We start from the raw sequence: 21,954 nt of genomic DNA, 5'->3' as shown, positions 1-21,954 counted from the left end.
TAGTTATTAGTAACTCTAATGGGTAAACACAACCTATACTTGGCCACACGCGAGTGCAATGAACTCTGACACACTCATATGTTTACAGTAAGAGTGAAACTAACAGTTGGAACAGCACAAATTATTTGTAAAATTATAACAGGTACAGAAAAACACTATCACTTTCAGGGCTTACACAAACTGAGTGGTCTTTATACTGTTAATATGCACACAAGAGAGACAAACACTTAGTAATCACGAACATATAATTTCCTACTATGCAGTTTTCCACTTTTACTACCGTGAGACATAAAATTAACATTTAAGTAAGATACTGACTCACTTTCTGCGATTAACAACAGGCAGTAATGTGATCATTTACTAAGCAAAACTTTATAAGCCTCAGTCTTGAGAAATTTTAATTTGAAGTTGGCAACAACACATAAATAAGCAGTTTTACTAGGAATATTATTTCAGCAAGCATCATTAACTTTAACTCACTCTCTTGCCACATTAACTTTGACTTTCTCTTCACTATATTCAAGAGGCATTAATTAGAAAACTGGGTTTTAATGTACTTTCAGTAAGGACACTCGGCAATCACTTTAGTTCAAACGGAGAGGACCCTGAGAGGTGTTATGATGAGGAGAAAAATCAAGGTAGGTACATAAATTCAGATATAAATTACCTTATATTTCAGCACATTGGCACATCCATTAAGCTGATCCTTCACTGTACATCATTACAGTATTACGTTACAGCGATTGCGCAACGTGGTGGCAACTGCATGTTGGTAGGTGGATTCGCAGGCAGAATTGCTGGACTCTGGACCTTCTTCGTGGCGATGATGAATACCAAATCCAGAAACGTTCCAGCTACTTATCCATCCATCCGAGGCATTGGAAAGTAGCAGAAAAAGCCTCTTTCGGAAGCAGAACAAAATGCTTCTTTTACATGGCAGTGCACAGACTCGTAGCTCGTCTCCGACTGCTGGCTCGTCCCCGACTCGTAGCTCGTCCCCGACTGACTATCAGTTCCACCTTTTCCACCTAGGCCAACCACAGTTGGCGCGCGCTGCACAGTTCCGTTCCCGAGGGGAACCACTACACCTTTTACATACTAACTCAATAAGAACCCTAAGTGAGGATCAGCAGTTTACATAACAGTAAACAATCATTTTAAACAAACAGAACATTTGCACATATAGACATTTCTACAAAAAATTATTCACACAAAATTACAATTATATACAGTAAGTTTTGTTCCCTCCAAATGGGACAAAGCATTTAAACGACTGCATAGAACCAAAACATGACATCAAAGTTTGTGCAAAGAAAGAAATATACAGTTTTATGTTATCGATTCAATCACACACATTTACAGAAGCACAGCAATGTAATATTAAATGAAACAAAAGCAAAATAAATCAGTACAGCATTAGAGTTGTGGTGTTACAATATGACCAAAACCTCTTAGGGTTTTTGCTCAGGTGGGTTGATAAACTTTTACTTTCAAAGTCACTGAACGTTTCTCTCATTGTTCTCTGTACGCTCATTTTTGCTTCGTTCAGCTTTTGTTTGTTAGCTAGGTTTTTAGTTCTCTTGAATCTGAGGTGAATTTCTCTTTGTTCACGTAGCAGTTCTATAACACGGCTATTGTACCACGGTGGATCTTTCCCATCCCTTAAGACCTTACTCGGAACATGTTTATCTAGGGCGTATTCCACGATTCCTTTGAATTTTTTTCCATTTTTTCCGCATCTTCCTCCTCATTACAGAATATTTGGTGCTCACTGCTCAGATACTCTGAAATTTGTATACTGTCAATCTTGCTAATCAAAAATATCTTCCCGAGTGGTCTAAGGTACTGCAGTCATGGACTGTGCGGCCGGTCCCAGCGGAGGTTCGAGTCCTCTCTAGGGCATGGGTGTGTGTGTTTGTCCTTAGGATAATTTAGGATAAGTAGTGTGAACTTAGGGACTGATGACCTTAGCAGTTAAGTCCCATAAGATTTCACACACATTTTGAACAAAAATACACTCCTGGAAATGGAAAAAAGAACACATTGACACCGGTGTGTCAGACCCACCATACTTGCTCCGCACACTGCGAGAGGGCTGTACAAGCAATGATCACACGCACGGCACAGCGGACAAACCAGGAACAGCGGTGTTGGCCGGCGAATGGCGCTAGCTGCGCAGCATTTGTGCACCGCCGCTGTCAGTGTCAGCCAGTTTGCCGTGGCATACGGAGCTCCATCGCAGTCTTTAACACTGGTAGTATGCCGCGACAGCGTGGACGTGAACCGTATGTGCAGTTGACGGACTTTGAGCGAGGGCGTATAGTGGGCATGCGGCAGGCCGGGTGGACGTACCGCCGAATTGCTCAACACGTGGGGCGTGAGGTCTCCACAGTACATCGATGTTGTCGCCAGTGGTCGGCGGAAGGTGCACGTGCCCGTCGACCTGGGACCGGACCGCAGCGACGCACGGATGCACGCCAACACCGTAGGATCCTACGCAGTGCCGTAGGGGACAGCACCGCCACTTCCCAGCAAATTAGGGACACTGTTGCTCCTGGGGTATCGGCGAGGACCATTCACAACCGTCTCCATGAAGCTGGGGTACGGTCCCACACACCGTTAGGCCATCTTCCGCTCACACCTCAACATCGTGCAGCCCGCCTCCAGTGGTGTCGCGACAGGCGTGAATGGGGGGACGAATGGAGACGTGTCGTCTTCAGCGATGAGAGCCGCTTCTGCCTTGCTGCCAGTGATGGTCGTATGCGTGTTTGGCGCCGTGCAGGTGAGCGCCACAGGACTGCATACGACCGAGGCACACAGGGCCAACACCCGGCATCATGGTGTGGGGAGCGATCTCCTACACTGGCCGTACACCACTGGTCATCGTCGAGGGGACACTGAATAGTGCACGGTACATCCAAACCGTCATCGAACCCATCGTTCTACCATTCCTAGACCGGCAAGGGAACTTGCTGTTCCAACAGGACAATGCACGTCCGCATGTATCCCGTGCCACCCAACGTGCTCTAGAAGGTGTAAGCCAACTACCCTGGCCAGCAACATCTCCGGATCTGTCCCCCATTGAGCATGTTTGGGACTGGATGAAGCGTCGTCTCACGCGGTCTGCACGTCCAGCACGAATGCTGGTCCAACTGAGGCGCCAGGTGGAAATGGCATGGCAAGCCGTTCCACAGGACTACATCCAGCATCTCTACGATCGTCTCCATGGGAGAATAGCAGCCTGCATTGCTGCGGAAGGTGGATATACACTGTACTAGTGCCGACATTGTGCATGCTCTGTTGCCTGTGTCTATGTACCTGTGGTTCTGTCAGTGTGATCATGTGATGTATCGGACCCCAGGAATGTGTCAATAAAGTTTCCCCTTCCTGGGACAATGAATTCACGGTGTTCTTATTTCAATTTCCAGGAGTGTATATAAGATCTCTAATGGCGCAACTGAGTTTGGAATGTACGCAAAATACAGGGTGATTCAAAAAGAATACCACAACTTTAAAAATGTGTATTTAATGAAAAAAATATAATATAACCTTCTGTTATACATCATTACAAAGAGTATTTAAAAAGGTTTTTTTTCACTCGAAAACAAGTTCAGAGATGTTCAATATGGCCCCCTCCAGACACACGAGCAATATCAACCCGATACTCCAACTCGTTCCACACTCTCTGTAGCATATCAGGCGTAACAGTTTGGATAGCTGCTGTTATTTCTCGTTTCAAATCATCAATGGTGGCTCGGAGAGGTGGCCGAAATACCATATCCTTAACATACCCCCATAAGAAAAAATCGCAGGGGGTAAGATTAGGACTTCTTGGAGGCCAGTGATGAAGTGCTCTGTCACGGGCTGCCTGGCGGCCGATCCATCGCCTCGGGTAGTTGACGTTCAGGTAGCTACGGACAGATAAGTGCCAATGTGGTGGCGCTCCATCCTGCTGAAATATGAATTGTTGTGCTTCTTGTTCGAGCTGAGGGAACAGCCAATTCTCTAACATCTCCAGATACTGTAGTCCAGTTACAGTAGCACCTTCGAAGAAAAGGGGACCAAAAACTTTATTGGCTGAAATGGCACAGAAAACGTTCACCTTAGGCGAGTCACGTTCATACTGGGTTGTTTCCCGCGGATTCTCAGTGCCCCATATACAGACATTGTGACGGTTGACTTTCCCGTTAGTGTGGAAAGTTGCTTCATCACTAAACACAATCTTTGAAACGATAGATTCATCTGTTTCCATTTGAGCAAGGATAAAATCACAGAAATCGATTCGTTTAATCTTATCAGCTGCAGACAGTGCTTGAACCAATTTCAGACGATAAGGTTTCACAACTAACCTTTTTCGTAGGACTCTCCATACAGTTGATTGTGGAATTTGCAGCTCTCTGCTAGCTCTGCGAGTCGATTTTCCTGGGCTGCGAACAAATGCTTGCTGGATGCGTGCTACATTTTCATCACTCGTTCTCGGCCGACCAGAACTTTTCCCTTTGCACAAACACCCACTCTCTGTAAACTGTTTATACCAACGTTTAATACACCACCTATCAGGAGGTTTAACACCATACTACGTTCGAAATGCACGCTGAACAACTGTCGTCGATTCACTTCTGCCGTACTCAATAACACAAAAAGCGGTCGCCATCTTAGCATCAACTGACGCTGACGCCTAGTCAACAGCGCCTCAAGCGAACAAATGTACAACTAAATGAAACTTTATAGCTCCCTTAATTCGCCGACACATAGTGCTTACCTCTGCCTTTTGTCGTCGCAGAGTTTTAAATTCCTAAAGTTGTGGTATTCTTTTTGAATCACCCTGTACAGTATAACGAGGAGAATAAATAAACATTAAAAACTGCCCCGCAGATTTCTCAAAATGCCCTGAGACGGCAAGCTCTTAAACAGAAATAAATTTCTCTCGTGAAGTGGATGTCTCTACAGTTACCTCTTACTACACTACTGGCCATTGCTACACCAAGAAGATGACGTGCTACAGACGCGAAATTTAACCGACAGGAAAAAGATGTTGTGATATGCAAATAATTAGCTTTTCAGAGCATTCACACAAGGTTGGCGCCGGTGGCGACACCTACAACGTGCTGACATCATGGAAGTTTCCAACCGATTTCTCATACACAAACAGCAGTTGACCGGTGTTGCCTGATGAAACGTTGTTGTGATGCCTCGTGTAAGGAGGAGAAATGCGTACCATGACGTTTCCGACTTTGATAATGGTCGGATTGTAGCCTATCGCCATAGCGGTTTGTCGTATCGCGACATTGCTGCTCGTGTTGGTCGAGATCCAATGACTGATAGCAGAATATGGAATCGGTGGGTTCAGGAGGGTAATACGGAACGCCGTTCTGGATCTCGACGGCCTCTTATCACTAGCAGTCGAGATGACAGGCACCTTATCCACAAGGCTGTAATGGATCGTGCAGCCACGTCTCTATCCCTGAGTCAACAGATGGGGACGTTTGCAAAACAACAACCATCTGCAAGAACAGTTTGACGACGTTTGCAGCAGCATGGACTATCAGCTCGGAGACTATGGCTTCGGTTACCTTCGACGCTGCATCACAGACAGGAACGCCGGCGATGGTGTACTCTACGACGAACCTGGGTGCACGAGTGGGAAAGCGTCATTTTTTCGGATGAATCCCGGTTCTGTTTTTCAGCATCATGATGGTCGCATCTGGGTTTGGCGACATCGCGGTGAACGCACATTGAAAGCGTGTATTCGTCATCGCCATATTGGCGTTTCACCCGACGTGATGGGATGGGGTGCCATTGGTTACACGTCTTGTTCGCATTGACCGTGGACGTTACGATTCAGATGTGTTGCGACCCGTGGCTCTATCTTTCATTTGATCCCAGCGAAACCCTACAGTTCAGCAGGATAATGCACGACCACATGTTGCAGGTCCTGTACGGGCCTCTCTGGATACAGAAAATGTTCGACTGCTGTCCTGGCCAGCACATTCTCCAGATCTCTCACTAATTGAAAACGTCTGGTCAATGGTGGCCGAGCAGCTGGCTCGTCACAATACGCCAGTCATTACTCTTGATGAACTGTGGTATCGTGTTGAAGCTGCATGGGCAGCTTTAGCTGCACACGCCATCCAAGCTCTGTTTGACTCAATGCTCAGGCGTATCATGGCCGTTATTACGACCAGAGGCGGTTGTTCTGGGTACTGACTTCTCAGGATCTATGCACCCAAATTGCGTCAGTTCTAGTATAATATATTTGTCCAATGAATACCCGTTTATCATCTGCATTTCTTCATGGTGTAGCAATTTTAATGGCCAGTAGTGTAGGAACTCTGCTTACCCGAAAGCTATTGCACGAGATAACTTTGCAGACAAGAATGCACTGGTCCTAAACTATATGCTAGGTACCAGCACGAGATTTAAACTTAGTGGCGTGACTTGGCGGTCTGACGGTGGGAAAATTACACTAGGAAATCGCCTTACACAAGCATATTCACGCAAAAACGAAAACTTACAGTAATTTTCTAAGCGCTAATCTACACAGTAAAATACACACGTAGAGTTCACTCCTTTGCAGAAGCACGTGAAAAAAAAAAACAGAAACTGAACTAAATTACTGTGTGTGAGGCAGAGATGCCACTGCCGATGCTGCATCTGCTGGCGCGTCCGCACGGCTCGGCGTCTGCGGGTAGAACAGGCGCCCACTACGACATTCCGCCTCGTGCAGAGGCAATAGCTAACACATTTTGTTTTGTTCAAATAACTTACGGGAACACAGCTGCGTGACCTCCTCCACAACGACAGATACTTCGAAAGTCGACCACCCTGTCATTTTCAAGGCCAAACTGCAGCAAGAAATCGATACGCAAGTGAATTTGAAACCTCGGGCTGCAGAGCAAATCCGGAAAGGTAACGCGTACTTCGCACACACACACACACACACACACACACACACACACACACTGTAAACACTAGCGCCACCACTCGAGCAAAGATGACAGACGCCAGAAGTTATCGATAGTCAAAATATTGAACAACGGGTGAAGCAGCATTACCTCTGTCCCTCTGTGTTTTAACATTGGAGAGGACAGCATTCCACACAGAATTTAAGCAAAAACCTGTATATTTACAGTGTTACTCGGTACTTTAATCTGAACTGCTGCGTTCATAAAACTATCCCAACAGCTGGAAGTGCATTCCAGAATCTCCAGGTTGCTATATGCCATAGGATGGCCGGCCCCTAGACAATGTTATACAGTAGCCGATTTCCTCGGGTGCTGTAAGCCAGCAGAACTGTTAAAGAGTCTGGGAAACAAGGCAAGAAAAGAAGTAGTCTATCTCTGTAACGAGATATATGACAAAGGGGAATGGCCTGAGGACTTCCTTGCAACAGTTATGATACCAATAGAGAAAAAGAGAAACACTAAAAAATGTGATGAGCGCCGGACCATCAGTCTAATTTCTCATGCAGCTAAAGTCTTGCTGCGACTGTTGAATAGAAGGCTATATGGCAATCTGAATAGAGGGATTGCAGAGGAGCAGTTCGGACATAGAAGAGGAAAAGGAACAAGAGATGCTATTGGCCTCTTAAGAACTACAGGGAAAAGATATATGGAAAAAGGTAGAGAAATCTTTGCTGTTTTTATAGATTTAGGAAAGGGTTTTGACAGAGTTCAGTGGAACAAGCTGATGGATATTTTGAAGAGGAAAGGAGTAGATTGGAAAGAGAGACGACTGATACAGAATCTATATTTACACCAGAAAGTAAGGATAAGGATTGGAAATGAAATGTCAGAAGGAAGGAACACTGGACGAGGTGTTAGACAAGGTTGTTGCCTTTCCCCGCTGTTGTTTAACGTATACCTTGAAGAGATTATTGCGAAAAGCTTAGATGGGAAAAGAGGAATATGTATTGGTGGAAAGAGAATAGAATGTATAAGATTTGCTGATGACATGGTATTAGTGGCAGAAAGTGATCGGACAGTGAATAACATGCTGAAAGATCTGAATGAAGCTTGTGTGGAATATGGGATGCAAATAAACACAGAAAAAACAAAGAGTATGGTCATCAGTACAAACCGCAGACTGTCCAATATTAAAATAGGACAATCTACCATTAGCCAAGTAAGTGCATTTAAATATCTTGGAAGCACAACAACTAAAGACTTGAGATGTCACCAGGAGGTGAAAACTCGAATTGCCATAGCGAAGGAGGCATTCGACAGAAAGAGGAGACTCTTATTTGGCGAGTTAGATAACGGACTAAGGAAAAGGCTTGGCAAATCTTTTGTCTGGAGTGTGGCACTATATGGGGCAGAAACATGAACGCTGAGACGAGAGGATGGAAAAAGGTTAGAAGCATTTGAGATGTGGATGTGGAGGAGAATTGAGAGAATAAGCTGGATGGAAAGAGCGAGTAATGAAAGAGTATTGCAAAGGGTTGGCGAGAGAAGATGTCTGCTGAAGGTTGTAAGAGAAAGGAAAAAGAACTGGTTTGGACATTCATTGAGAAGGGAGTGCTTGCTAGCAGATGTTTTGGAAGGATTGGTTTGTGGGAGAAGACTGAGAGGAAGAAGGAGATGATAGACGACATACAGGGAAGAGGAAATTATACAGACCTGAAGAGGATGGCGGAAGAACGGATAGCCTGGAGAACTACCATGTGAAAACCTGCCTTTGGCAGAACACTGATGATGATGTAAGCGTGTGTGGCCACTACGCTCAGTACACGCTTCCTTTACGAACATGATAGCCACTACTGGAGGGAGTGCGATGGACACGTTCCTTACGCAAACAACGTCATCCTAAGTCTAAAAGTCTAAGTCTAAGTCTAAGTCTAAGTCTAAAAGGACCCTAATCTTAAACGGAGATCGTAAAACAAATTTCACATCATATTTCCGCAAAATAAGACCGATCTTGCTGGATATGCTTCCTGCATAGGCCAGGAAGGCCGCAGACCTTGGTGCAAACTCGGTATTACTGTCACTTACCTGGGGCACCGTTGGTCCATTGCGTAAAGCACGTCTGACCTGTCTTTCACTGTATCCATTGCGATGTAGCGGCAGACGCCGAGTCGAGAGGACGGACAGCAGAGCAGCAGCAGCACTTGTATCATAAACTGCAAATTAATGTAGTCTTTTTTCTTGTTCACGTGCTTCTGCAAAGAAGTGAACTGTACGAGTGTATTTTACTGTGTAGACTAGTGGTTACAAAATTGATCGTAGTTTTTGTCGATGCGTAAGTCTTGTGGATATCCTTGTGTACGGCGGTTTCCTAGTGTAAATTTTCCCGTCGCCAGACACTCCGTCACGCTATTAAGTTTTAATTTTGTGCTAGTAGACAGCACACAGTTTAGATCAGAGCATTCTAGTTTGAATTTTTATCTCGTGCAGTAACTTTTCAGCAAACAGGATTTCTAGTAACAGGTATCTGCAAATACACTTCTGGAAATGGAAAAAAGAACACATTGACACCGGTGTGTCAGACCCACCATACTTGCTCCGGACACTGCGAGAGGGCTGTACAAGCAATGATCACACGCACGGCACAGCGGACACACCAGGAACCGCGGTGTTGGCCGTCGAATGGCGCTAGCTGCGCAGCATTTGTGCACCGCCGCCGTCAGTGTCAGCCAGTTTGCCGTGGCATACGGAGCTCCATCGCAGTCTTTAACACTGGTAGCATGTCGCGACAGCGTGGACGTGAACCGTATGTGCAGTTGACGGACTTTGAGCGAGGGCGTATAGTGGGCATGCGGGAGGCCGGGTGGACGTACCGCCGAATTGCTCAACACGTGGGGCGTGAGGTCTCCACAGTACATCGATGTTGTCGCCAGTGGTCGGCGGAAGGTGCACGTGCCCGTCGACCTGGGACCGGACCGCAGCGACGCACGGATGCACGCCAAGACCGTAGGATCCTACGCAGTGCCGTAGGGGACCGCACCGCCACTTCCCAGCAAATTAGGGACACTGTTGCTCCTGGGGTATCGGCGAGGACCATTCGCAACCGTCTCCATGAAGCTGGGCTACGGTCCCGCACACCGTTAGGCCGTCTTCCGCTCACGCCCCAACATCGTGCAGCCCGCCTCCAGTGGTGTCGCGACAGGCGTGAATGGAGGGACGAATGGACACGTGTCGTCTTCAGCGATGAGAGTCGCTTCTGCCTTGGTGCCAATGATGGTCGTATGCGTGTTTGGCGCCGTGCAGGTGAGCGCCACAATCAGGACTGCATACGACCGAGGCACACAGGGCCAACACCCGGCATCATGGTGTGGGGAGCGATCTCCTACACTGGCCGTACACCACTGGTGATCGTCGAGGGGACACTGAATAGTGCACGGTACATCCAAACCGTCATCGAACCCATCGTTCTACCATTCCTAGACCGGCAAGGGAACTTGCTGTTCCAACAGGACAATGCACGTCCGCATGTATCCCGTGCCACCCAACGTGCTCTAGAAGGTGTACGTCAACTACCCTGGCCAGCAAGATCTCCGGATCTGTCCCCCATTGAGCATGATTGGGACTGGATGAAGCGTCGTCTCACGCGGTCTGCACGTCCAGCACGAAGGCTGGTCCAACTGAGGCGCCAGGTGGAAATGGCATGGCAAGCCGTTCCACAGGACTACATCCAGCATCTCTACGATCGTCTCCATTGGAGAATAGCAGCCTGCATTGCTGCGAAAGGTGGATATACACTGTACCAGTGCCGACATTGTGCATGCTCTGTTGCCTGTGTCTATGTGCCTGTGGTTCTGTCAGTGTGATCATGTGATGTATCTGACCCCAGGAATGTGTCAATAAAGTTTCCCCTTCCTGGGACAATGAATTCACGGTGTTCTTATTTCAAATTCCAGGAGTGTATTTTATAAACTGTAAGATACGGCTGGGGACTGTGCTTGTTGTGAGCGGACACAAGGAGACTTGGCTGCTGTCCATAAACAGCTGGAAGCTGCGGTGGCTGCCATCGACATGCTTCTGGCTAATGTTCAAAGTTGCGGTGGCATCGGGACGCTGGGGACGAGGCTGGAGACACCTTTGGTGCCTCATGAATCCCCTAGTGACCCGGATGTCGCTTCATCTTCTGATACGCAACATCTGACTGGTCCGCCCTCACTCCAGAGCGGGTGGCAGACAGTGGTGGGTTGGCGTTTCACAGGGCGGAAGGCGAAGAAGGGAGCAGGCCGTGCGGCTGGCTCCCTACGTCCTAGCAACAGGTGCGAGGTGCTAACCAGTGTTGATGACTACTCTGAGCCAGCACGGGATGCCTCTCCTGTTGGGCCAGCGGCCGATTTTCCTGCCCAGTCCGGACAAGTACAGAGGGTGGGTATGCTAGTCATTGGGAGTTCCAATGTTAAGTGGGTGATGGAGCCTCTCAGCGAGATAGCAGGCAAGGCGGGAAAGAATTCCAGTGTGCGCTCGTTATGTTTGCCTGGGGGATCTCATCCGTGATGCGGAGGAGTCCCTGTCGGCGGGTATCGAGCGCCCTGGGTGCAACCGGTTGCATGTAGTGGCACATGTCGACACGAATGACGCCTGCTGCTTGGGTTCTGAGGCCATCCTCGGCTCCTTTCGGCGACTTGTTGGTTTGGTGAAGGCAACTAGGAACGCACGCGGGGTGCAGGCTAAGCTATGTATTTGTAGCGTCGTACCCAGAGTTGACCTGGGTCCTCTGGTTTGGAGCAGAATGGAAGGTTTAAACTAGACGCTCAAACGACGTTGCGACGGTATCGCATGCGAATTTCTCGACCTCCGCTGTCGGGTGCAGAATTGTAGGGTTATCCTTAATAGGTCAGGCGTGCACTACACGCAGGAAGCGGCTACTAGGGTAGCAGAGTATGTGTGGGGTGCAAAAAATAGGCACTGAGCACTATGGGACTCAACTTCTGAGGTCATCAGTCCCCTAGAACTTAGAACTACTTAAACCTAACTAACCTTAGTACATCACACACATACATGCGAGAGGCAGGATTCGAACCTGCGACCGTAGCGATCACGCGGTTCCAGACTGAATCGCCTAGAACAGCTCGGTCACAACAGCCGGCTGTGTGGCATGCACCTGGGGATTTTTTAGGTTACAGAACTCCTTCCTTGGGAGCAAAGACGATTTGTCTGTTAAAGCAGCCACAGCGACTTCAGAGAATCTTGGTCCTCGTAGATCAGAGGTAGAAAAGATTAATTTCCTTTTAGTAAACTGCAGCATCATCCAAGTAATGGTCCCAGAAGTAATATCGTTTACTGAAGGTTATAAGCACTGTTAGTATATGGAACAGAATGCTGATTGAAGCCAGACATCAAAGACAACGAAATCCTACTAGTTAACATTGGAATTTTTATCGTAAGGGAAGATTAGTCGCCAATGGTGGCGGCGTGTGCAGTAAAAGAAATCGATAAATTCTTGCGAGGTTATCACGGATTCCGAATATGAATTAATCTGGGTGAAATTGAGTATCAAAGAACGGTCAAAAATGGTGATCGGATGTTTTTATGGACCACCTAGGTCAGGATCTGCAGTTTTAGAGCGCTTCAGGCAGAACTTGCAGAATGTTGTTGTTGTGGTCTTCAGTCCTGAGACTGGTTTGATGCAGCTCTCCATGCTACTCTATCCTGTGCAAGCTTTTTCATCTTCCAGTACCTACTGCAACCTACATCTTTCTGAATCTGCTTAGTGTATTCATCTCTTGGTCTCCCTCTACGATTTTTACCCTCCATGCTGCCCTCCAATACTAAATTGGTGATCCCTTGATGCCTCAGAACATGTCCTACCAACCGATCCCTTCTTCTGGTCAAGTTGTGCCACAAACTTCTCTTCTCCCCAATCCTATTCAATACTTCCTCATTAGTTATGTGATCTACCCATCTAATCTTCAGTATTCTTCTGTAGCACCACATTTCGAAAGCTTCTATTCTCTTCTTGTCCAAACTATTTATCGTCCATGTTTCACTTCCATACATGGCTACACTCCATACGAATACTTTCAGAAATGACTTCCTGACACTTAAATCAATACTGGATGTTAACAAATTTCTCTTCTTCAGAAACGCTTTCCTTGCCATTGCCAGCCTACATTTGATATCCTCTCTACTTCGACCATCATCAGTTATTTTGCTCCCCAAATAGCAAAACTCCTTTACTACTTTAAGTGTCTCATTTCCTAATCTAAATCCCTCAGCATCACCCGACTTAATTAGACTACATTCCATTATCCTTGTTTTGCTTTTGTTGATGTTCATCTTATATCCTCCTTTCAAGACACTGTCCATTCCATTCAACTGCTCTTCCAAGTCCTTTGCTGTCTCTGACAGAATTACAATGTCATCGGCGAACCTCAAAGTTTTTATTTCTTCTCCATGAATTTTAATACCTACTCCGAATTTTTCTTTTGTTTCCTTTACTGCTTGCTCAATATACAGATTGAACAACATCGGGGAGAGGCTACAACCCTGTCTTACTCCCTTCCCAATCACTGCTTCCATTTCATGTCCCTCGACTCTTATAACTGCCATCTGGTTTCTGTACAAATTGTAAATAGCCTTTCGCTCCCTGTATTTTACCCCTGCCACCTTTAGAATTTGAAAGAGACTATTCCAGTCAACATTGTCAAAAGCTTTCTCTAAGTCTACAAATGCTAGAAACGTAGGTTTGCCTTTCCTTAATCTTTCTTCTAAGATAAGTCGTAGGGTCAGTATTGCCTCACGTGTTCCAACATTTCTACGGAATCCAAACTGATCTTCCCCAATGTCGGCTTCTACTAGTTTTTCCATTCGTCTGTAAAGAATTCGCGTTAGTATTTTGCAGCCGTGACTTATTCAACTGATAGTTCGGTAATTTTCACATCTGTCAACACCTGCTTTCTTTGGGATTGGAATTATTATATTCTTCTTGAAGTCTGAGGGTATTTCGCCTGTCTCATACATCTTGCTCACCATATGGTAGAGTTTTGTCAGGACTGACTCTCCCAAGGCCGTCAGTAGTTCTAATGGAATGTTCTCTACTCCCGGGGCCTTGTTTTGACTCAGGTCTTTCAGTGCTCTGTCAAACTCTTCACGCAGTATCATATCTCCCATTTCATCTTCATCTACATCCTCTTCCATTTCCATAATATTGTCCTCAAGTACATCGCTCTTGTATAGACGCTCTATATACTCCTTCCACCTTTCTGCTTTCCCTTCTTTGCTTAGAACTGGGTTTCCATCTGAGCTCTTGATATTCATACAAGTCGTTCTCTTATCTCCAAAGGTCTCTTTAATTTTCCTGTAGGCGGTATCTATCTTACCCCTAGTGAGATAGGCCTCTACATGCTTACATTTGTCCTCTAGCCATCCCTGCTTAGCCATTTTGCACTTCCTGTCGACCGCATTTTTGAGACGTTTGTATTCCTTTTTGCCTGTTTCAGTTACTGCATTTTTATATTTTCTCTTTTCATCAATTAAATTCAATATTTCTTCTGTTACCCAAGGATTTCTACTAGCCCTCGTCTTTTTACCTACTTGATCCTCTGCTGCCTTCACTACTTCATCCCTCAAAGCTACCCATTCTTCTTCTACTGTATTTCTTTCCCCCATTCCTGTCAATTGCTCCCTTATGCTCTCCCTGAATCTCTGTATAACCTCTGGTTCTTTTAGTTTATCCAAGTCCCATATCCTTAAATTCCCACCTTTTTTCAGTTTCTTCAGTTTTAATCTACAGGTCATAACCAATAGATTGTGGTCAGAGTCCACATCTGCCCCTGGAAATGTCTTACAATTTAATACCTGGTTCCTAAATCTCTGTCTTACCATTATATAATCTATCTGATACCTTTTAGTATCTCCAGGGTTCTTCCATGTATACAACCTTCTTTCATGATTCTTAAACCAATTGTTAGTTATGATTATGTTGTGCTCTGTGCAAAATTCTACCAGGCGGCTTCCTGTTTCATTTCTGTCCCCCAATCCATATTCACCTACTATGTTTCCTTCTCTCCCTTTTCCTACACTCGAATTCCAGTCACCCATGACTATTAAATTTTCGTCTCTCTTCACAATCTGAATAATTTCTTTTATTTCATCATACATTTCTTCAATTTCTTCGTCATCTGCAGAGCTAGCAGGCATATAAACTTGTACTACTGTAGTAGGTGTGGGCGTCGTATCTATCTTGGCCACAATAATGCGTTCACTATGCTGTTTGTAGTAGCTTACCCGCATTCCTATTTTCCTATTCATTATTAAACCTACTCCTGCATTACCCCTATTTGATTTTGTGTTTATAACCCTGTAGTCACCTGACCAGAAGTCTTGTTCCTCCTGCCACCGAACTTCACTAATTCCCACTATATCTAACTTCAACCTATCCATTTCCCTTTTTAAATTTTCTAACCTACCTGCCCGATTAAGGGATCTGACATTCCACGCTCCGACCCGTAGAACGCCAGTTTTCTTTCTCCTGATAACGACATCCTCTTGAGTAGTCCCCGCCCGGAGATCCGAATGGGAGACTACACTCCTGGAAATTGAAATAAGAACACCGTGAATTCATTGTCCCAGGAAGGGGAAACTTTATTGACACATTCCTGGGGTCAGATACATCACATGATCACACTGACAGAACCACAGGCACATAGACACAGGCAACAAAGCATGCACAATCTCGGCACTAGTACAGTGTATATCCACCTTTCGCAGCAATGCAGGCTGCTATTCTCCCATGGCGACCATCGTAGAGATGCTGGATGTAGTCCTGTGGAACGGCTTGCCATGCCATTTCCACCTGGCGCCTCAGTTGCACCAGCGTTCGTGCTGGACGTGCAGACCGCGTGAGACGACGCTTCATCCAGTCCCAAACATGCTCAATGGGGGACAGATCCGGAGATCTTGCTGGCCAGGGTAGTTGACTTACACCTTCTAGAGCACGTTGGGTGGCACGGGATACATGCGGACGTGCATTGTCCTGTTGGAACAGCAAGTTCCCTTGCCGGTCTAGGAATGGTAGAACGATGGGTTCGATGACGATTTGGATGTACCGTGCACTATTCAGTGTCCCCTCGACGATCACCAGTGGTGTACGGCCAGTGTAGGAGATCGCTCCCCACACCATGATGCCGGGTGTTGGCCCTGTGTGCCTCGGTCGTATGCAGTCCTGATTGTGGCGCTCACCTGCACGGCGCCAAACACGCATACGACCATCATTGGCACCAAGGCAGAAGCGACTCTCATCGCTGAAGACGGCACGTCTCCATTCGTCCCTCCATTCACGCCTGTCGCGACACCACTGGAGGCGGGCTGCACGATGTTGGGGCGTGAGCGGAAGACGGCCTAACGGTGTGCGGGACCGTAGCCCAGCTTCATGGAGACGGTTGCGAATGGTCCTCGCCGATACCCCAGGAGCAACAGTGTCCCTAATTTGCTGGGAAGTGGCGGTGCGGTCCCCTACGGCACTGCGTAGGATCCTACGGTCTTGGCGTGCATCCGTGAGTCGCTGCGGTCCGGTCCCAGGTCGACGGGCACGTGCACCTTCCGCCGACCACTGGCGACAACATCGATGTACTGTGGAGACCTCACGCCCCACGTGTTGAGCAATTCGGCGGTACGTCCACCCGGCCTCCCGCATGCCCACTATACGACCTCGCTCAAAGTCCGTCAACTGCACATACGGTTCACGTCCACGCTGTCGCGGCATGCTACCAGTGTTAAAGACTGCGATGGAGCTCCGTATGCCACGGCAAACTGGCTGACACTGACGGTGGCGGTGCACAAATGCTGCGCAGCTAGCGCCATTCGACGGCCGACACCGCGGTTCCTGGTGTGTCCGCTGTGCCGTGCGTGTGATCATTGCTTGTACAGCCCTCTCGCAGTGTCCGGAGCAAGTATGGTGGGTCTGACACACCGGTGTCAATGTGTTCTTTCTTCCATTTCCAGGAGTGTATTTTACCTCCGGAATATTTTACCCAAGAGGACGCCATCATCATGTAATCATACAGTAAAGCTGCATGCCCTCTGGAAATATTACGGCTGTAGTTTCCCCTTGCTTTCAGCCGTTCGCAGTACCAGTACAGCAAGGCCGTTTTGGTTATTGTTACAAGGTCAGATCAGTCAATCATCCAGACTGTTGCCCTTGCAACTACTGAAAAGGCTGCTGCCCCTCTTCAGGAACCACACGTTTGTCTGGCCTCTCAACAGATACCCCTCCGTTGTGGTTGCACCTACGGTACGGCTATCTGTATCGCTGAGGCACGCAAGCCTCCCCACCAACGGCAAGGTCCATGGTTCATGGGGGGACTTGCAGAATATCAGTAGTAATTTTCCTGATCACGCCGTTGTAATAGGGGGTGACTTTAACTTGCCAGGTATAGATTGGGAGTGATATGCCATCAAAACTGGTGCCAGTTCTGGTGGCTTTGTTCTGGACGTCTTGTCCGAAAATTACCTTGAGCAGATAGTTAGCAACCAACACGACGGGGTAACGTCTTAGACCTCCTGGCAACAAACAGACCTCAACTTATCGAATCAGTTAAAAGTAGAGGAAGATATTAGTGATTATAAGGCTGTGACAGCACCTATGATGACGGGTCCTACAAGCAATGTTAAGAAAGGTAGGAAGATATATTTTCTCAGCACGGATGACAGGACACAAATTTCAGAATATCTCAGCAGTCAGCATCAAATATTTGGTGATGAGGACGAAGATGTGTAGAACAAATGGAAAAAATTCAAAGGCATCATCTATATGCCTAGACAAAAACGTTCCGAGTAAGGTTTTAAGGGATGTGAAAGATCGACCATGGGTGAATAGCCGTGTTAGAAAAGCGCTGCGTAAACAAAGAGCACTTCATCTCAAATTCAAGAAAAGTGAAGACCTAGCTGACAAACATAATCTGAAGGAAGCGAAAATGAGCGTAAGGGGAGCAATGAGGGAAGCGTTCAATGATTTTGAAAGTAAGCCGTTGTGAACCGACCTGAGTAGAAACACTAAGAGATTTTGGTAGTATTTAAAATCAGTAAGTGGGTCAAATTCATCTATTCATTCTCTCAGCAACCACACCAGCACCGAAACGGAAGAGAACAGAGAGAAGGTCGAAATACTGAATTCGGTCTTCCGAAGTTATTTCACCGCGGAAGATCGTAGCACTGTCCCTCCTTTGAACCGTCGTACGAACATCTAAATGGCAAATATTGAGAAAAGCAGCTATAATCGGTTAGTAGTGGAAAGACTTCAGGACCAGATGAGGTACCTATAAGATTCTATAAAGACTATGCAAGAGAACTTGCTCCTCTTCTAGCAGTAATTTATCGTAGATCTGTTGTGTAACGAAAGGCACCTAACGACTGGAAAAAAGCGCAGGCCATTCCCGTTCTTAAGAAAGGCCGTAAGACAGATGCACACAATTATAGACCTATATCGTTGACGTCAATCTGTTCTAGAATTATAGAACACGTTTTATGCTCAAGAATTATGACGTTTCTGGAAAATTAAAGTCTCTTCTATAAATATCAACATAGATTCCGCAAACATAGATCCTGTGAAACTCAACTCGCTCTGTTCCTCCATGAGATCCACGGCGAAGTGGATAACGGCGCTCAGGTTGATGCCGTGTTCTGTTCCTTGATTTCAGTGAGGCATTTGGCACCGACCCGCATTGACGTGTAATGAAAAAATACGAGCTTATCGAGTATCGGAGCAGACCTACGATTGGATTCAAGACTTTCTTGCAGATAGAACTCATCACGTCGCTCTTAACGAGACAAAATCGACAGATATGAAGTAATATCTGGAATACCACAGGGAACTGTGATAGGACCATTGCTGTTGACAATACATATAAGTGATCTAGTAGAAAGCGTCGGATGTTCTTTAAGACTATTCGCAGATGATGTAGTTGTCTATACCAAAGCAGCAACGCCAGAAGATAGTAAGAATTTACATAACGACGTGCAGAGAATCGATGAATGGTGCAGACTCTCGCAGTTGACCATAACGTAAATAAATGTAAAGTATTACTACAACTGTACAGCTACACTACTGATGAAAAATCGCTGGAAACAGTATCTGCTGTAAAATATGTGGGAGTAACTATCCAGAGCGACCTCAAGTGGAATGAACACATAAAGGAAATAGTGGAAAAAGCAGGCACCAGACTCAGATTCAACGGAAGAATCTTAAGAAAATGTAACTAATCCACGAAGAAGTGGCTTATAAGGCTCTTGTTCGCCAGATTCTGAAGTGCTCTTCATCTATCTGGGATCCCTATCACGTAGGACTGATAGATAGGATCCAACGAAGAGCGGCGCATTTCGTCACTGGATCTTTTAGCTGGAGAGAGAGCGTTACGGAGACACTAAACAAACTCCACTGGCAGACGTTACAAGAGGGGCGTTGTGCATCACGGAGAGATTTACTATTGAAATGTCGGGACAGCACTTTTCAGGAGGAGTCAGACAACATATAACTTCCCCCCACATACATCTCGCGTATTGACCACGAGGAGAAAACTCGAGAAATTAGAGCCAATACAGAGGCTAACCGACAATCGCTCTTCTCACGCATTATCGAGTGGAACAGCCTTGGAGGGATCAGACAGTGGTACTGAAAGTACCCTCCGCCGCACACCATTAGGGGGCTTGCGGAGTGTGATGTAGATGTAGATGGAAGACGGTTTAACTCGGGTCTGAAATGAGACCTGTGAACCAAGGTACGAAATACCCCTTGAAGGTGAGCCAGATGGTAACAATTATCAGCCTCTAGATATAAGACTTCCTACAAACAGCATGTCCCAACGTATCCTTCATCATGACTATGTACATCAAGGAATGGAAAGGAGCCATCCTTTCCCATCTCCATCGTGAAAGGAATATTCTGGTGGATTGAATTCAAGTGCTCTAAAAACTCCTCAAAATTCGTTCTGTCATGAGGCCAAACAACATAAGTATCGTCTAAAAAACTAAAGTTCGCCCGAACAGGCCACGAAGGCTCAACTGTACCGACCGGCCAACGTGTCGTCCTGAGCCCTGAGGCGTCAATGGATGCAGACAGGGAGTGGCAGGCGGTCAGCACATCGCTCTCCTGGCCATATGCCAGTTTACAAGACCGAATGGTATCGACTACACATCGCAAAGAAAGAAGGAAAACCACAGGTTCCAAAGCAGCCGACTCCAAGGGACATTCCTTGAAGTCTTCCATACATTAATTTGCAGTAACAGATCACACTAACATCCCATCGCAACTCTGTCTGTCTGCTCACAGCATTGGTCTTTGAAAAAATAGTAAGTGCGAGTCAATACACGTCGAAACAGCTTCGTTAATTGAACCTTAATCAACCATAACAAATCACCGAGAGGAACCCAGAATCTACTATGTAGGAATCAACATGGATTCCGGAAACAGCGATCGTGTGAGACCCAACTCGCCTTATTTGTTCATGAGACCCAGAAAATATTAGATACAGGCTCCCAGGTAGATGCTATTTTTCTTGACTTCCGGAAGGCGTTCGATACAGTTCCGCACTGTCGCCTGATAAACAAAGTAAGAGCCTACGGAATATCAGACCAGCTGTGTGGCTGGATTGAAGAGTTTTTAGCAAACAGAACACAGCATGTTGTTATCAATGGAGAGACGTCTACAGACGTTAGAGTAACCTCTGGCGTGCCACAGGGGAGTGTTATGGGACCATTGCTTTTCGCAATATATATAAATGACTTAGTAGATAGTGTCGGAAGTTCCATGCGGCTTTTCGCGGATGATGCTGTAGTATACAGAGAAGTTGCTGCATTAGAAAATTGTAGCGAAATACAGGAAGATCTGCAGCGGATAGGCACTTGGTGCAGGGAGTGGCAACTGACCCTTAACATAGACAAATGTAATGTAGTGCGAATACATAGAAAGAAGGATCCCTTATTGTATGATTATATGATAGCGGAACAAACACTGGTAGCAGTTACTTCTGTAAAATATCTGGGAGTATGCGTACGGAACGATTTGAAGTGGAATGATCATATAAAACTAATTGTTGGTAAGGCGGGTACCAGGTTGAGATTCATTGGGAGAGTGCTTAGAAAATGTAGTCCATCAACAAAGGAGGTGGCTTACAAAGCACTCGTTCGACCTATACTTGAGTATTGCTCATCAGTGTGGGATCCGTACCAGGTCGGGTTGACGGAGGAGATAGAGAAGATCCAAAGAAGAGCGGCGCGTTTCGTCACTGGGTTGTTTGGTAACCGTGATAGCGTTACGGAGATGTTTAATAAACTCAAGTGGCAGACTCTGCAAGAGAGGCGCTCTGCATCGCGGTGTAGCTTGCTCGCCAGGTTTCGAGAGGGTGCGTTTCTGGATGAGGTATCGAATATATTGCTTCCCCCTACTTATACTTCCCGAGGAGATCACGAATGTAAAATTAGAGAGATTAGAGCGCGCACGGAGGCTTTCAGACAGTCGTTCTTCCCGCGAACCATACGCGACTGGAACAGAAAAGGGAGGTAATGACAGTGGCACGTAAAGTGCCCTCCGCCACACACCGTTGGGTGGCTTGCGGAGTATCGATGTAGATGTAGATGTAGATGAAGAGAGAAAACACATCAAAACTTGTTAGAATATCAGAGTTAGTCAAACGCATTCCCTCTAATAATGTCAGAAATCCACCCACTTCTTACTGTGATGCTCACACCGACCAACTAGTGGTCTCAACAGAGTAGCAAGGTGTTTTTGCTACACGATATGCCGGAAGAAGTGGTACCCCTTCTTTGTGGATCTACGGAAGACCATATAACCTAGAGGGGAATAGCACAATATGTATTAAGACTCTTGATAGTCTCCAGCGACGCAACGAACTACTTACCAAGAGGCTGTTATACTCGTATTTTCTATCAACACATTTTGGGGGGCCAGCACCGATCCTGCGATAGGTTGAGTCATACAGTAAACACTGCATCCTTGTAACGTAATCTTGCTTGTCCAGAACAACTGTGTCATTGCCCCTGTCCG

The 21,954-nt window shown here is 46.3% G+C and overlaps 1 protein-coding gene across 3 annotated transcripts in view; it reads left to right on the top strand.

The window, feature by feature from the left end:
- The window catches only part of LOC124795232 (alpha-tocopherol transfer protein-like), a 145,108-nt gene that overhangs the window by 54,537 nt on the left and 68,617 nt on the right, over positions 1 to 21,954 (top strand). The window lies entirely within an intron of this gene.

The sequence above is a fragment of the Schistocerca piceifrons genome, chromosome 4 (assembly GCF_021461385.2).
Source record: "Schistocerca piceifrons isolate TAMUIC-IGC-003096 chromosome 4, iqSchPice1.1, whole genome shotgun sequence".
Taxonomy (NCBI): domain Eukaryota; kingdom Metazoa; phylum Arthropoda; class Insecta; order Orthoptera; family Acrididae; genus Schistocerca; species Schistocerca piceifrons.
This window is presented reverse-complemented; position numbering and strand designations above follow the sequence as displayed.